We start from the raw sequence: 12859 nt of genomic DNA on the forward strand, positions 1-12859 counted from the left end.
TGTGATATTGGACTCTGCTAATATTTTACTTAGACTATGCATTAGATGTTGTATTAGACTTTGATATGTGGGAAAATGAGATTGGTCTTTAGTTTCCTTCTTTTGTGCAGTATTTATGAGATTTATTATAAATGTTCTACTTGTTTATATGAAGAATTTGGGCGCTTTTCTTCGTTATATACACTCTGAAACATTTTAAGTGACATTGTGATTGTTCAGTTTTTTAGATTTGCAGAATTCCTTTGTGGAAACAGCTAGACATGATACATTTTGGCAGGATAACTCTTAGTCAATTTTCTTTATTGTTTCCACAGAATGAAATTGTCCATTTATTCTGGGATCAGTTTTGGTAAATCATATTTTCTAGAAAAAAATTTCATCAAATTTATTGTATAGAATTTTGTAAAATATTTAAAGTTTTCACTACTTGTTGGTTATGACCTTCCTGTCATTGATTATTTTGTGTATTTATGTATTCTCTATTGTTTTCTTGATTAAGTAATTCCTAGTTATCCTATTCGATTTATCTTTTTCAATTGACCTGCTCTTTATATTATTAATTCTACTGGTTTTTAGCTTATTAAGTTCTACGTTTATTTTAAAATAATTTATTAATTATTCTTATTTTTAGGATACAAAGTTCATCATACACCTGTAAGATCTTCTTTATTGCTCGTGTTGTTTAGGTCTGCTATAGTCTTGCTTCTTTGACTACTTGATCTATCTTTGGGAGAAAGTCTCCTATGATGTTTGTGTTTCTGCCTATTTGTCTCAGATCTCTGATAGCTTCTGCTTTATGACAGCTTCTGCTTTGCTATTCGGTAGATAACTATTCATAAGTGTCATGTTTTCATTGTAAGTTGTAGCCTTTAGAATTATAAACTGCCTTCTTTTGCTTATTTAATACTTCCATGGCTGAATGCTACCTTGTCTGTTACTAGTTTTATATCCTCCCTGTCTGTTCACATATCTACTATGTCCTTGAACTTCAGACTTTCTGAATTACTTCATTTACATATATCTCTTGTATACAACAGAGAACTGAATTTTGCTTTGTGAGCAATCTGAAGATCTTTTTTCCTTCTTAATAAGCAGTTTAATCTCATTTATTTATTTATTTATTTATTTATTTATTTATTTATTACTGAGGAAGATTTGCCCTGAGCTAACATCTGTTGCCAATCTTCCTCTATTTTCTATGTGGGACACCATCATAATATGGCTGAAGATGAGTGATGTAGGGCCGAGTCCAGGAACCAAACCCAGGCTGCTGAAGCGGAGTGCGCCAAACTTCATCGCTAGGCCACAGGGCCAGACCCCTCATTTAGTTTTTTAATGATGTGATAAATTTTTTGTCAGTTCTGTCATGTTATTTTATGTTATGTTTACCACTTTGCCACTTTAGATGTCTTTCACTATGTAGACAGTTTTCTTTACTTTACTTCACTTTGCTTTCTTTACTTTACTTTCTTTTAATATTCTGATATTTAGGATATTCTATTATTGTGTCCTATCGTTAACCTTTATATTAAGACCAAAATATGATACTCTTAGCTCCTTCTTTTTTAGACAGTATCTTTTGGTTCCCCAAACTGATGAACAATAAAATTAGAATATATCCTTTCCCACACCCTCCTCCTTTCTAGATCTTCTCTGACTCAGCTATCCAATTAAAATGGAGTTATCTTTTGGAGTACTTTGTTACCATAGCATAACTTAGAAAATCCTGAATACCTATGTTTTTGGCTTGCTGCTGAAAGTGTTCTTCCTTTTACTTATAGCTCCAATAATTTTACCAGGAAATATCTTGGTATCGATGACTCTGGATCAATTCTCCTTGGTACAGAATGTGCCTTTTCAATATGTAGATTAAGATCATTTATTTTAAGGACATCTCCTGAATTATAATTTTAAATATTTGCTATTTTCCATTGTTTCATTTTGCTTTTGGACTCCACTTATATGTTTATTGTATCATCTTTGCCTATTTTCAATATTTACCACTTTGCCCTAGGTCCATTTATGATCTTCCTTTATTTTAATTTTATTTTCTTACCTCTTTGCATTTACTCTACTCTGCACCTCACTGTGCCTTCTGTTTGTCAATTATTTCTTAGCTCTTTGTAATTTATACATTATTTCAGAAGTAATTTCATGTTAAACTTCTACTTCTGTTCTTAGTTCACATTCAGTGAATAAGATAGATTTTCCACTTCACATCCAGTAAAGTGGATATGATAGATTTCCTTATTTCTCAACTCTTCTGCTGTTCAGTGACTGGTAATTTCTCTTGTAGATGGTACTAATGAATCAATATACTTGTTCTTTCCATGAATTTTTTTCTCTGCCTTGATTGTTCTTAGATCAATCCAGAACCTCTCCCCCAAAGAATACGAAATACCCAACTACAATGTTTGCTTCTCCAAGAATAAAAATAGAAATGCATTTTTAAAGTTATAAAGATTATAAAGGAAGTTTAAGAAAATCTCTTATTATTCATATGTGATATGATTGCCTCTGTACATAATATACACAAAAAATTTTTATAATATAATACATATATTTTTAAAATAGTATGAGCTGGGAAGATAAACTCAAGATAGCTAAAAGAGGTATAAAAAAGGAGAGAAAATATGAGACATGGAGACTAAATTCAGAATATTCAATAGCTTTATAATAATTTTAGAAGACTAGTAAACAGACAATAGAAGGGGAGAAAGATATATACAAAGATATATAAAGGTATATTTATATATATATATGTCAATAAAATAAAGTTCCTTCCTTAAGATAAAGAAAGACTCAATTACTCAATTCTTCAGGCTGAAAGGATTTCCCAAAGGCAAATCATTATGAACTAATAACAATAAAAAAAACCCATGAGACACAGTCTTAGAAAACTTCAGTATTTCGAGATCAAAAAAGTCTTAATAAGTTTTTTAGTTAGGGTCAGATGAAGGATGCTAGAAGGGTTACTTATATTAGAATAAGAATCAGATTGAATTAGAAGTGTCAAAAGGCTCCATGAAGATTACCTTGAAAAGGGTCACATTTCATTTCAAACAAATTGTCTAACTAAGAATCTGTATCATACTAGCAAGAGGATGACATCATGTTACTTTATTCAAAAAAAAATAGTAAGAAACTTAGAAACTTCAAGACATAAAAGTATACAAATGAGTCTTGGTTCAAATACGAACCAAACTAATATAACCTATGAATTTTGAGAAAATAGTATAGGGTAAGTGATAATAATTTACTTGACTTGCTTGAAATTTTATCATTTGAGCACCACGGACATAATGAAATGGAATCAAATTTTCTTTTCCATGTGACTTGACTCAACAGACAATAACAAGGACATTTTCTGATAGGACCCCAGTACAACTATCAAAATAAATAAAATCACATTTTTATAATACTATTATCAATCTACATGATCTATTCAGATTTTTCTAATTGTCCTGTTAGTGTTCTTTATAGCAAAATAAAATCCTGGATTATGCATTGCATTTAACTTTCATGTCTTTGATCATAACTTCACAAGTTTTCTTTTGCTGTGTCTCGTTTTGGTGATCACCTTAGCTCATTTTGTTACTTGGCCCTTTGTTTGGGTCAGCTTTTGCTAGTGCATGAATATCACACATATCTAGACAGTTATGTTTCCTATTTATATTTTCTTTGTGACTCTTTTAAATCTAAGGCCATTAGAGAGCTTCTTCAGTAGCCAACCAATTTCTTTAGTATCTCCCATTTTCTTGGAGAATAATTTTTTTTTAATTTCTTAGACTTCTGAGTCATTGTCCATTCCAGAATTTCATCCCATAGAATCATACTTCTGATTTATCTCAATGTTTTAAAAACTGTCTTCTTAAAATCTAAGGTGGACATCTGACTGCATTCTGCAGCCCACTCTTTCAGTACCATGTAGACTATTAGATTTTTTCCAAAGTTCCCATTGTTTTACGTGAGCAATCAATTCTTCCCTTCCCAACAGAATTAGTTCCATTCTAGCTGTTTGATTAGTGTCTCCCTCTCACCTCTGGGAGATTGAATTTTAAAAAGTCAAGTTAAGAATGCATATTTTTTATCTTTGAGTGAGACTTCCAGTGAATGTCCAGGTGGTTGAAGCCTTAAATCACTAGTATAATTTGCATCTTAGCCAAAGTGTGCTCTGCATACAGAAAGTGGTTTTCACTTCCTCTATACAGCAGATTAGACTATAGCCTAATTTTTCATAGCAGTATCACTTCTGTTCCATTCTCCATGCTTGTTTGAATTTTCATGGATTTCTGAGGATGTATATATTGTTTTTACCTTCAGAGTGTCTCTGCCTTCTGATATAACAGATGTTTCTTTTGAATAGGATGTAATTTTCCATTAGTGTATTCTTATCTTATCCTACCAAGTTTTGGAGAATACTAAAAGAGGTTACTCACTATTTTATTCTATAATCTTAGATCTGCACTGCTTATTACTCGTTCTTTACAGATTAGCATACTATAGAGTTTCCCAAGCTCAATGCTATGCAATATTGTATTCTTTGAGATGTAAGTGGTATACTGTGAAAAAAATGGTTCCAGGGTCAAATAATTTGGGAAACACCATCTACTATAACTTCTTATCTGGAATTTCCAAGCGGAATAGCATGTGAAAGGCACTGAAAAATATCACAGTTAAAAACAAACAAAAACTATAAACTTGTTTAATTTTGAACATCTGAAGTGTTAAACATGCAGCATTTGCAATGCAATTAAAGTGAAGATATAGTATTGTTTGCCACTTTAAAATTTAGTCAGTGAAATTAACCTTACCTGTTTCTTAAATGAAAACTTTAGCAAGCCCATGACTCTTGTCTACTAATTACTCTTAAGTAATGATTAAATAGCCCTAGAGTCACATTTAGTCAAAAACAGATTTTCAATACATATTCAGGTTGTCTATTCTAAGATGTGAATCAAAACTGTAAGTTTGATTTAACATGTATCTTCCCTCCAACCCCAGCCCAAGCCTTCTTTAGACTGAAAAAAAGATACAGTTATTCCTTCAACTTACTGTTCTCCTGCATCTCCTCTCCCCCAGGTTCTGAACCCTCTGGAGATTCAGGAGTGAATCGAAGAGTGATAAGGGCATAGGAAAAGACTGAATCAAAAACCAGTTCATGTTCTTTGAGACTGGCAGAAGGTTACAGCTCTTGGTCTCATGAGCAATTTTTTGTTGCTGAAGATCACACTAAAAGTTTATTAGACCCACTAAATTCAAGGTGATCGCTTATGACTTCTGCAGCTTCTAGGTAATCCTGTCCATCTTCTTACTGCTGGGATCCCTCTATCTAAGCAGGTGGGTCTACTAGCTGGGACTCAAGCCTACCCCACCCTGACCCTCTATCCTACATGGTCACATCTATCTGCAGGAACACTCATGCATCTCTTACTCTGAGGGTATAAATCCATCCCAGTACAGTCTCCTCTACCCTGCTGCCACAGGGCCACTTTTATTTTCTCACACATGAGACGGGAACCAATCTTCAGAGTCCTCAGACTTGAGAGAGCACATTTTAAGCTCTCTGAAAGTTCCATAAAAGCCCTCTTTACTAGACTTGTAGTCAAGAAGGTAGCACACCCCACTGTTCTCCATTGGTGAGTGTAGGGCTGGCAGAGACACTGTATTGCCTAACAGGAAGTGATATGGTGTGTAATTTATGTGAATGAATGAGGATCAAGAATGAGGGTGTCATTCACAGAAATTACAGCACTCCATGGAATTGTGCAGCGTGGAAGTTTTAATAGGTGGAGACTCTCAACACAGCAACAGCTATTGCCAAAGTTGTGTATTCACAAATCCTCCCTCTTTTTGCTAGTTTACATTCTCTAATTGAGTCAGAAGGTTCAAAGGTCATAGAACTTGTTCTTAAACACTTCCTGTGTAAATTATGCATATGGAAATTTTCTTCTCCTTCCTTCAGGGTCTGATATCAATCATGTTTGCACCTTGGTAAATAATAAAGTAGAAAAAAGCAATTTTAATGTCCCGTTAATGAAACATTTTCCAAAATTATTTGATTATGGAAACTATTTTTCCCCACAGAACATTGGTTAATATTTCATGGATCTATGATGATCCATGTAGCAGAGCTTGGGTAACACTAATATGTAGTAATCTGAGGTCAAGTTAATAGCCATGATAACTATAGATTTTATTTGCCGATGACAGCTTTCCGTTCTCTTCTTTGGATTCCTTTGGAGAATTTCACCCTCCTTCCATGTCTCAGTGGCCTGTCTTCTATTAGAAAAAACGAGTAGGCAAAAAAACAAAACAAAACCAAAATCAAGCCAATGTTTTTTTCCACAAGATATTTTGGATAGACCAAATTTTTTTCCATGGATTTCTTGAAAGGGAACAATATGAATCTGGGGATGAGAGCATGAAGAGAGCCTGTCTTCAGAATAAAGTCAATGTTTAGATGGAGTCAGAGCCAAGAAAGGATAGTTTTTGAGTCTTGGATATAGCTGAGCCTTGCAAGACAAACACATCACTGAACTTCCTAGTTACATGAGAAAATAAATTCTTTTCTCCTTTTTTTCCCCTCTAAGATACTTTGGATTAGCTCTCTCTCACTTGAAAATTTTTTTTTGACCTGAATACCCTAAAAACACTAGAAGCCCATTTTCAGTTGTTTTTCTTTAGAAAATAGGCACCTCCTGTGTGTGTGTTTTCCAATAATGAATCCACAGGCGTATCACAGGTCAATATTAGCTAGTTTATTATTTTCCCTAGGTTTGTCTCCTATTTCCTGTGATCCTTAATACCAAGCCAAGGTCCTTGCCAAATAATTCTGCCATGCTAATCTAATGCCAAACCTGACCCTAACATATCTTACTCTGTATAGTATATAATGAGGAAATATCAAGGTAATATTAAATCATTTGGCTTAACTCAAGAGCATAATTTATATTTTGCGGTTTATCAATTTATGACTGCAACCAAACTAATGCTAATGACTTTTGGACCTGAACTTCATATTTGGAAATGAGCAAGCACATTCAATTCTAAAGGAATTATATACAGGTAATAGTTCCTACTGGGTATTTCCTTCTTATGCTTTGATAGACTTGGCATTATTTGTTATCATCCACTATTATTCTTAGTGGATTATGCTTACTAAAATTAGAAAGTATCTCTAAATATAGAAGAACATGGACAGTTCACATTAAGAACCTACTTGATATTGAAAGCTTCCTTGTGTTGGGACAAAATATGAACAACCAAGGGAAATCAGAGCATGAAAATAAGCATAAAACTGAATCAATTTAGGAAGCCATATTTTATTAAATCCCACCACTATGAAAGATTACCATAGTTTCCCTTCCTCAAGTGAATTTACTCTTGAGAAACAAGATGCATCATTAGTAGACTGGTGTTTTGTGTGTGTGTACAAGTGCAAAAGAACTCTTCAAGAATTAAATAAAATGCACATTTTCAAATGAAGAGTTATATCAGAAAAGGTAAGCATATATGATTAAATTTCCTTTTCAAAATTCATCTGCACCTCATCAAACAATAGCTATAATCACACAAAGTTCATGCTTAGTCAACTTAGACAAAAAAGAAAATGGAAAAAAGAGAAACAGAAAAAGCATAATATCACTAGGCTAAACTAAGGCTAGCATGCCCTAGAATTGTGTAGAATAGAAACTTTGGCAGGTGGAGGCTCACGGAAGAGGAACAGCTCTCTCCAAAGAAACATATACACAGATCTTTCTCATTACGCTTTTGTAATCTCTAAGTGAGTCCGTCTGTTCAAAATCTTCTTTTAACTAAATAGATAGAAACTTGATCAACTGCAATTCACAGTTTTGAATGGTCACACTATTTGGTATAGAGAGATTGGGTGGTCATTAACATCTACATGTGAACATGAAGGATAAAATAAATTGGAAAATATATTTTCATTTTCATTTAAAGGCTCTTTCTGAGGACTGAAATTAGTTCATTCTGAAGGTCTTAATATTGATCTCTCTCTTTCTTGGCAGAACAACAAACGATAGAGGCAGAAGAAAGTAGGCAGTGTTTTCCTAAGAGAATTTGACCACACAGTTATTAGATGGGAAATTCATGTGTATCTCAAAGACTCATGATCCATAGAACTTTAGAGCTCAAGAAAATATATGATCACCAAGTACCACTCCCTTAGTTTGCAAACGAAAAATGAAGATCAGAAAGTTGAAGTGATTCGCTTAGTGTCGTACAAGGAGATACTAACAGATCTAGACCTGAAATTTATTGTTAGGCTTTTTCTATAAAATCTTCAACTTGTGTCTCTCTCTACTACTTTAGAAGCATCAAAAATCCGACCTTTGCATCTTCTCTGAAGTTCTAAAATCAGAATCTTAAGGCTGGCAATGAGGCATATATGAACATTTAATCCCTTCTAATCAGTGTGTACCACATGAAAAATCTGCTCTCACTTTCCCAACAAAATTCTCTAATACAATAATCAGAATAAATCTATTTGTAAAAATGCATTGGGTTTTGAAAAGTCTAATATCTTGCATAAGTATTGTAAAGACATCCTGAAGGTGGAAATTTTTTTCTAGCATGCAATAATTCATAGTAAGAAAATGCATTTAATGTCATTTTAAAAGCTGGAAGCAGCCATCAAACTGTTAAAAACAATTACAGAGGAATTTGCATCATATCCACACTGAGTTTATGTTTATTCAACTACACATACTCATAAAATAAAGTGTGAACAATTTAAGCACTAAGTTAACTATATGAAATTGCCCTTTCTTGTAGGCTAAAAATTGTCAAATACCAGCAACTTTGTAACATTGAGCCCACATGCTTCTGAGTGATCAAGGAATGGAAGATAGTAATCCTGCTCTTCTTGGTTCTTACATGCCTTGAGTATTTTGCGAAGCTGAATGTGACTCTAATGTTCTAAATTACTTCCGTTTTTATACCATAGGAGTCTTAAACACCATCCAGTGGCCTTGTACTTACATAAATTCATGTGCACTGTACTTTTTTAGAATAAGCAATTTCAAAGTATTATTAAAGTTAATTTTGGGTATGCACATTTATTACCTTTAAATTTATGACTTTAAAATGTAAATCTAAATAGATATGAATTTGTTTATCTCTGAGTATTTTAAAGGAAAAAGGTTTATTTTGATCATTAAATTTTCATATGGTTTACAGCTTTTTACAAAAAATATGCATTTATTTTATTATTTGTAAGATATCAAGGACTACTACCTGAGAAATTTTCTAGTCCACCTCTATATTATATCAAGGATTCTTGAGGATAAGAAAAGCAGTTTACTGAAAGTTACCCAATTCCTATGGTGGTACGGCTATGGGAAGCCACATCTCTTGAGTTTCTGCTCTTTCTACCACTTGTCACTAGAGTCTATCTTCGCCTCCAATAAATGGATCCTTTATTCTTCTTCACTGTTTGGTTTTATCTCATATGAAGGCTATCCTTCAGCCTGAGAAGTGCCTGTCAATGGCTATGCACAAAAATTCTTACTCTTCTTGGGGCCGGCCCTATGGCATAGTGGATAAATGCATGCACTCCGCTGCTGGTGGCCTGGGTTCGGATCCAGGGCACACACCCATGCACTGCTCGTCAGGCCATGCTGTGGCGGTGTCCCACATAAAGTGGAGGAAGATGGGCATGGATGTTAGCTCAGGGTCAATCTTCCTCAGCAAAAAGAGGAGGATTGGCATGGATGTTAGCTCAGGGCTAATCTTCCTCAAAAAAAAAAAAAAATTCTTACTCTTCTTTACCTCAGGTGTGGGAGTGATAGAAGTAGACGGGAGAGCCTGTAGTGGTGAGCCCAAAGGATTATGAGAAATCAAGTGGGATTATTTCCACAGTCTTTTGCTCCTCGTGGTTTACAGGACTCTGATATCATGATGGGTTCTTTGTTCCAAGGACCGGTATCACTTGAGAGAAGAATCAGAGCAAAGAATCCAACAACAGCAGCTGAGGTCAGGAGAGCTGAAGGAAGAACTGAATGGATTGGGTGTCAAAACGTCATGGTGGGTGTCTTAATACATACAGTATTTAACAGAGGAAGTTATTTGCAAGCAGGGCAACCTGATTTTGAAATTGGAGCATTTTCTCCTTCCACCTAGGATCCTGACTACTCAAAATTAAGTCACAATAAAGATAGATGCAGTGTTTTAAGTTGTCCGAGAGCTATTGGAGGAATCATGTAAGAGGTGTGCAGCATTGTGGGGAGATCTTATAAGACTGTGATAACTCAAATGCTCAATTTGTCAAATGGATCGTTCTGTTGGTGCATGGAGCTGAAGCATTTTCATGAGCTTGAGATCAAGATCCCAAGCAAGTGCTAGAAATGACTATTCTGCTTTGTGGATGAACAAAGATAAATATGTTCTGAATTATGAGGAGGAAAAACTAAGTGTGATTAAGCTTACAGGTTTCCAAAGTATTTTTCTTCAGAAATAAAGCTAACATAACCATTTCACTTGTCCCCACCCTCATCCCTCTGTACACAATTTTCAGTCTCTGTAAAAGTAACAATAGCACTTTGCATTTATACAGCACCATTTGTCCAAAAACTCTGTAATATTATGAACAGAAATAGTTTAATTTGTCCTTGCAATGCATCTCTTATGTGAATAAAGGGTTATTTTTCTTGTTTTTATTTTTTTGTTTGTTTTAAGGATAGAATAAGTCAAGATCAGATTGGCAAAGTCATACAGACAACGTAGCTGTAATAATTGAAAACTGCAGCCCTATTTCACCATTATATTTCCATCAAGGCTAGTGATTTGCAAATCTGTTGGCTTAAAATATCATAATAGAATTTTAAAAATACTCTCCCTATCTGCAGTTCCGTCAATAGCTAACATGTCCGTTTTCTTACCAAGCCACTACATCTCTCTTGTAACACTCTCTTGGGCTGAAGATATGCATATCTCTGTCAATAACTAATTATACTGAATTTTCAATGTGGTTTAAGGCGAGATTTCGACCTAAAATGAACCTTGATCCCCAAACTGGAAAAATACACACTCAATTATTAAATCATAAACCCAACATAATAACCACATTGTACAAACAGTGGGCTTTCAAATAGTGTTCAAGTATAGTGAAGACATTTAAAAATTAAATGCTTTTATAAATATACATTATACTTGTCAGAAATACTGTGAACTAGATGAAACCTTAGTATATATACCAGTGCAAAATGGCTCAGGATTCTCCCCAGAATAGTTGACGACAGGAAAATGGATAAGGAATTCAGAAGATACATCCGGAGCATTAGGATCATGATCAAGGACTCAGAATAATTGGCTAGTTGGTAGTCAGAATTTTGGATGACTCTACAAGTCCAGTGTTCATTTTTCAAACAGCGTTTTCTCCCTGATATTGAAGTCTCAATGGCATCAGAAGTAACTATCTTCCCTCCCTCAAAATGGACCTGTTCCATGAGTTCTTTCCCTTTCACTGATAGTGATTGATTGGATATGGACTGGACCTGTTATGTACGTATCACGTATTTTCTGACTCAGGAGTCTGTGTTCAGACTATCCAGCCATGTCTTAATTTTCCTCCTATTTCTCTTCTATGGTATTTATTTTTGGTTTCCACATTTTCTAATGTAAGGGAAAAGGCCTCAAGAGGAATTCTGAAAAACACAGTTTTCTATAAACACAGCACAACCTCAAGAACTTACATAACACTGATAATCATCTACATTAGAAAGTTGTGCTTTTAAGTGTATTTCGGAAGTCTGAAGCACGGAGAGAAGAGAGATACCAAAAAAAAAATTGCTACCATTAGATAATATAGTAACCTTTATTCAAGTGCCCTAACAAGTATAAAAGGACTGGTGGTAAACAGTGCTTATGGATCTCCATAACACAGAATGAAGTGAATTAAAAGAATGCGTACATGAGTATATTTGTGTGTCTATGAATAGTGCCATCATGTTTTGCCACCGAGTTCAAAGTCCTTTTCAAATAATGTCAGGATGTTAACAGACTGAGAAAGTTCTGCTAAATCAGCATCTATACTGAAAAGAGTGATTCTTAATCTAAAGTTCTAGTTATCTAAAACGTGTCATTATCCAAAGCCTCAGAGAGCACAAGCAGTTAGGCAATTAGGTAAAAGCAATGTTGATGGAAACCTAATGGTTCATGGATAGGCACAAATTCAAAATGAAAGTTCAGTATAATGTATATTCTAAATTAAGGCAGCTTTCAATTAATAGTATTCATTTATTCAAATATTCATTTACTCAACAGCTAAAAGTATATATTGAATGCTCACTATACAAGAGGTATTATTCTAGGTACTAGGAGTATATCATTAAATAAAATAGAAATCCTTACCTTCATGGAGTTTCCATAGAAAAGACAATGTAGAAGTTGATAAATCTATACAGTAGGTTAAAAGGTAAAAAGTGCCATTGAGAAAATAAAGCAGGGAAGGAGGACCAGAGACCAGTTGGGATGGGGGAGGGTAAAATTTAAATAGGGTAGTCAGAGAAGAACTCTCAAGAAGAAGACATTTAAGCAAGGGCTTAAAGGAGGTGAGAAAGCTCACCATGTGGATGGAGTCCTCCATCTAAGGGAATAGCATCACAGGTAGAGGGTATAAACAAGTGCAAAATTGCAGAGGCAGGAGTCTGCCTAATATTTGTAGATCCGTATAGCGGAAGAAAAGTGGGAAGGACAGGAAGTGGTGGGAGAGGAAGTCAGAGAGGTAATAAAAGGCAAGGGGACCAATCATGTAGGGTTTTTAGGCTATTTTAAAGATGTTGGCCTTCATTCCAAGTGAAACCCAAGTTATTGAAGGATTTTGAGCAGAGAAGTG

This window comes from Ceratotherium simum, chromosome 20 (genome assembly GCF_057802395.1).
Source record: "Ceratotherium simum simum isolate JZ-2026a chromosome 20, ASM5780239v1, whole genome shotgun sequence".
Classification (NCBI taxonomy): domain Eukaryota; kingdom Metazoa; phylum Chordata; class Mammalia; order Perissodactyla; family Rhinocerotidae; genus Ceratotherium; species Ceratotherium simum.